Below are 5,426 nucleotides of genomic sequence, written 5' to 3' on the forward strand. Positions count from 1 at the left end.
TAAACCTGACAGTGATATAAACCTGACAGTGGGATCAGTCTGCCAGCACCCAGCTGGAGGAGCCAGCTGCAAGCTGGGCTCTTCTCTGGAGCTGCACTCATTTCTTGGGGATGTTGTAACTCTGAACTCCACCAGCAGCACTGCTTGGGCTGTGTTACAGTGCTGGGGGTGGGGAAATAACATCACAAACTGAAAGTCAAGGGAAAAGCCCAGTAAATTCATTTCATTGAAATTCAAAGAACATTTTCTTTGTCTGACAGCTCCTAGAAAAGGAGTTTTCAAACAAAGCCCAGCCAGGCCGTTGTAGGTCCCAGGAGAGTTTGGACAATGCTCTCAGGGACAGGGTGGGGCTGCTGGGGTGTCCAGGAGCTGCACTGATGATCCTTGAGGGCCCCTTCCAGCCCAAGATATTCCATTATTCTGTAATTAAAGCTCTCAGGGACATACCTGGAAGCAAAAGGAAGCTGTGACAATTTCCTATTTTGCTATTCGTTATTAATGTATAAAGATTTATTTCATGCTAAAGCCTGGGGACCCCAGCTGAGGATGGGGTACCAGGAGAAGGGATTCAGGAGCTCACAGCAACACTCAATGCCCAGGCAGGATCCCAGCATTTCGTTACATCATTTTTTATCTGTCAGAAAATTCCAAGTTCCTCAAGGTGGGGAAAAGAAACTTTAAATTATGTAATAAGAGCTCTGACACCTCCCATGACTGAGGGAATGAGGTCATACAAGGCCTATTTGGAAAGCAAAAACTTTTCACCAGTGAACCACTGAGGCATCCCTGAACTTCAGAAAGCCAAAGAAAATTTTGGAATTACTCCAGGGCTGCTCTGTGACCTCACATTCACTCCTGTAACTCCTCTGCTGCAGTCATGTAAGAAATGGGACAATGGTGTTACCAACCCTTTAAAACTGAAATTCAGGAGCTCTGGCAGGGGAGGGTTTCCAGGACCCACAGCAGAAGAGGGAGATGGTGCAATGGCAAATCCTCCTCCAGCTCCCTTTGGTGCTACCACACACTTCTGACCGGGACAGGGCAGATTTTGGTGCCAAAACCTCAGGAATTGGGACAGTCTCCAGGGTCCCTTGTTGGTTTTCCCAGCTTTTACAGAGACAGGGTAACTGAGAGGCATTTTAAAAGGTTTTATTCCATTATGAGTCTCAATGAAGGGTGAGACATAAGAGATGCAAAACTCAATGCCATTCTATCTATTCTATTCCTGGTTACAAAACCTCAGAAATGGTTTTCAGCCTATTAGCTTTTGCCACACAATGCTGCTAATGCTTCCAACACCAACCACCTATATTTTACCCATATTTAACACCAATCACCTACATTTTAACCTATATTTGACACCAATCACCTATATTTTTACCTATATTTAACACCAATCACCTATATTTTTACCTATATTTTAACCTGTATTTAACACAAATCACTTATATTTTTTACCTATATTTAACACCAATCACCTATATCTTTACCTATATTTTTGCCTATATTTAACACCAATCACCTATATCTTTACCTATATTTTAAGCTATATTTAACACCAATCACCTATATTTTTACCTATATTTAACAAAAATCACCTATATTTTTACCTATATTTTAAGCTATATTTAACACCAATCACCTATATCTTTACCTATATCTTTACCTATATTTAACAAAAATCACCTATATTTTTACCTATATTTTAAGCTATATTTAACACATATCACCTATATTTTTACCCATTTTTTTAGCTATATTTAACACATATCACCTATATTTTTACCCATTTTTTTAGCTATATTTAACACATATCACCTATATTTTTACCCATTTTTTTAGCTATATTTAATACCAATCACCTATATTTTTACCTATATTTTAAGCTATATTTAACACCAATCACCTATATTTTTACCTATATTTAACAAAAATCACCTATATTTTTACCTATATTTTAAGCTATATTTAACACCAATCACCTATATCTTTACCTATATCTTTACCTATATTTAACAAAAATCACCTATATTTTTACCTATATTTTAAGCTATATTTAACACATATCACCTATATTTTTACCCATTTTTTTAGCTATATTTAACACATATCACCTATATTTTTACCCATTTTTTTAGCTATATTTAACACATATCACCTATATTTTTACCCATTTTTTTAGCTATATTTAACACATATCACCTATATTTTTACCCATTTTTTTAGCTATATTTAATACCAATCACCTATATTTTTACCTATATTTTAAGCTATATTTAACACCAATCACCTATATTTTTACCTATTTTTTTAGCTATATTTAACACCAATCACCTATATTTTTACCTATTTTTTAAGCTATATTTAACAGCAATCACCTACATTTTTACCTATATTTTAAGCTATATTTAACACCAATCACCTATATTTTTACCTATTTTTTTACCTATATTTAACACCAATCACCTATATTTTTACCCCATGTGGTCCTGCTACAATGCATCTCCCACAGTTCTAATTCCCTGAAATATCTGGTTTTTTGCAAGGCCATCTTTTGAGACTTGTTTTCAGCTCAATCTCTCTCTCATCAATGTGATCTCCATTCCATGGCCTCCCTGAGGCAGCACAGCTCATCTCAGAGTTTGCACACACGGCTGCACAAGGCTGTGGGAGCTTCCAGCCAGGTTTTGAGAACCTTTACAAATGCATCTCTCCCATTTCCCTGTCCTGGGCTGTGCCAGGGCTGCTCCTGCAGCACATCCCTGTTCCTGCAGCTCAGTGGCACCAGGCTGTGAATAATTCAGAGTGAGGAGAAGGCTTTGCATGAGGGAACTTCCAGCAAGGACTTTCCCAGGAGAATGATGAAACTCCTGCCTGGAGTGAGCACATCTGTTCCTGCTGGGGGCAGCCAGGATGAGGATGTGCTTGGAGTTGCTCATTTTGGGAATTGTGCTCCCTTGCTCCTCCCTGTGCTCTGACATCACCCTGATTAAACACCTCAACACAGAAAAGGGTCCTTCACCCAGCTGGAATAATTGACTCATGCCAGTAAGTTCCTGGAGCTGAGCAGAAATTTTGTGATTTGCTTGAGGAGATGTGGAAAAAAAAAAAAACCCAGCCAAGTAAAGGATGTATTTCACATTTAAAATGCTCATGGATTTGTATTTTGGGTTGGGTTTTTTTTGCCAAAGAAAAACTGAACATGATGCATTTCTTTGGGGTGATCCTGTACAAAGGGCTATGGAAACAAAATTCAAATAAAAAACTCACTGCTTTTTGCACATCTGGGAGCTCATTTGATCCTGTGCCAGGAGAGGAGATCTCTGCTGGGTTCTGCTCTCATTGTGGGCAGGATATGAAGGGATGAAACTGGAACTTGCAGATTTCAGGGAGAAGAGGATGTTTTCCTGGCCAGTAAATCAATGTGAGAGCCCTGCAGCTCTCACGCAGCCACTGTGGGCTCTCCTCTGTCACTTCCTAACTGCTCTGAAGGACTTGGGGGGACAATCCTCACAATTTCTAGCTGGAAAACGAATGAAACTCCCTTTCCAACTCACAGGGCAGAGCTGCAGGGCACAGGGATTCATTTGCCCCCAAATCCATTTGTTGAGAAGCTGTTTTAGGCACAAACTCCTCACTCCACTTTCCCCTCTATTTCTGGCTTTTTCTGCCTATTCCTCCAGGTGAAGCGGCCAGGACAGCCCTGGCAGAGCTGCAAACAAGCCCAGCCCGTGTGTGCAGAGCTCAGGAGCCACCCAGGAGCTGGGGACTTCCTTTGATCTCCACCAGAGCTTCCCCAGCAGCAGCAGCAGGGAGTCAATCAAGGGTGGCTCCCAGCACAAGGGACACGATTTCCTCCCGTGGTGACAGCCACCGTGGGGCTGAGCTGCAAAGCCAGCACCTGCCTCTGACAGAGCCTTGGCTTCACCTGCACTGCCACGCTCCAAACCCCGCTGCTGCTACAGACCTTACAAAAGAAAAGCTGTGTAAAACCCAAGCTTAAGCCTTGCTTCAGCTCAGTGCAGCTAGTAACTAGCTTAAATTCCTGTGAGAATGACAATTAAATAATTGAGAGAATGACAATTAAATAACCTATTCTAGTAAGGAAAACAGTCTGCACCTGTAAAAAAAACCCCATAAGAATCCATGAAGAAAATATGTAAACTAAGCAAAAATAGAGGGGTTTAAGGAACGTGCACCCTGGGCATTTAGTGAGCAATAAACTGTCAGAGCATTGGTAACCAATTGGATTAACACAGCTCCTTCTAATATTCCTATAAAAACATGAGCTATGCAATAAACATTCAGCTTTCCTACATAAAAAAATCAAGGGTCCCATCTGTTCCTGTTGCAGCACTCAGAGCTGAGGGAGAGCTGTGCTGACTGGAATTCCTCAGCTGTGGAATTCCTGAGGCCAGGAGAGGCAGCAGGAAAAGCCCTGCATTGCAGAACCTCTCCAGGAACACACCCGGGACAAGCTCAGCAGTCAAACACTGATATTCTTATGCAACACTTGGTTGCACCTGTAATAAAAATAATATCAACTTCAAACGCCCTGAGTCTGTTTCCTGCACCTCTAATTAATGCCTGAGATTAAGAACCATTAGAGAGAGCTCTAGTCTGGCAGTTGTAGCCATGAATCCCTTTGGCAAAGGAATTATTGTTTGCCCCGAGCAAATCAGGTTCCATCCTGACTGACGTCAGTCCTGGGATCATGTCTGGAGAGTTCAGCAGAAAACAATTTCACCAGAGAGTGAAAGGATAAAGCAGCCCAGTACAAACCAGTTCCTGCTGTGCAGAGGGGATGGAGCACGTGGGGAGGAGAATTTTTTCCTCAAGCAGCTGAACTGATCAAACACTCTGCTCAAGGGTTCTGAGCACCCTCAGGGAAGGGCACTTCCACCTGCAGGGGCTGCAGGGAATCAATCCCCTGCAAGGGCAGGCTGGGTGAGCCTGGCACTGCTCCAGGGAGCCTCAAACTGATCCAGGGAGCCTGGAACTGATCCAGGGAGCCTCAAACTGCTCCAGGGATCTGGAACTGCTCCAGGGACCCTCAAACTGCTCCAGGGACCCTGGAACTGATCCAGGGACCCTGGAACTGATCCAGGGACCCTCAAACTGCTCCAGGGACCCTCAAACTGCTCCAGGGACCCTCAAACTGCTCCAGGGATTGTGCCCTGATCCAGGGAGCCTCAAACTCCTCAAGGGATCTGGAATTGCTCCAGGGACCCTGGAACTGCTCCAAGGACCCTGGAACTGATCCAGGGACCCTCAAACTGCTTCAGGGATTGTGCCCTGCTGTAGGGATTCTGCTCTGCTTCAGGGAGCCTCAAACTCTTCCAGGGATCTGAAATTGCTCCAGGGATCTCAAACTGCTCCAAGGATGCTGGAACTGATCCAGGGACCCTGGAACTGCTCCAGGGACC

At 43.1% G+C, this 5,426-nt stretch overlaps 1 long non-coding RNA gene across 1 annotated transcript; it reads right to left on the minus strand.

Annotated features, from left to right (window-relative positions):
* Positions 1-1,451: 1,451 nt before the first annotated feature.
* On the minus strand, positions 1,452-3,283 carry LOC139597931 (uncharacterized). Its single transcript, XR_011681779.1, has 5 exons — positions 2,247-3,283; positions 1,875-1,906; positions 1,731-1,842; positions 1,567-1,598; positions 1,452-1,490 (listed from the first exon to the last, which is right to left on the minus strand). It is a non-coding gene; the product is annotated as an uncharacterized lncRNA (long non-coding RNA).
* Positions 3,284-5,426: the final 2,143 nt, after the last annotated feature.

Source organism: Agelaius tricolor, unplaced genomic scaffold (genome assembly GCF_023055355.1).
Source record: "Agelaius tricolor isolate 1412-34295 unplaced genomic scaffold, bAgeTri1.0.p SCAF_18, whole genome shotgun sequence".
Lineage (NCBI taxonomy): Eukaryota > Metazoa > Chordata > Aves > Passeriformes > Icteridae > Agelaius > Agelaius tricolor.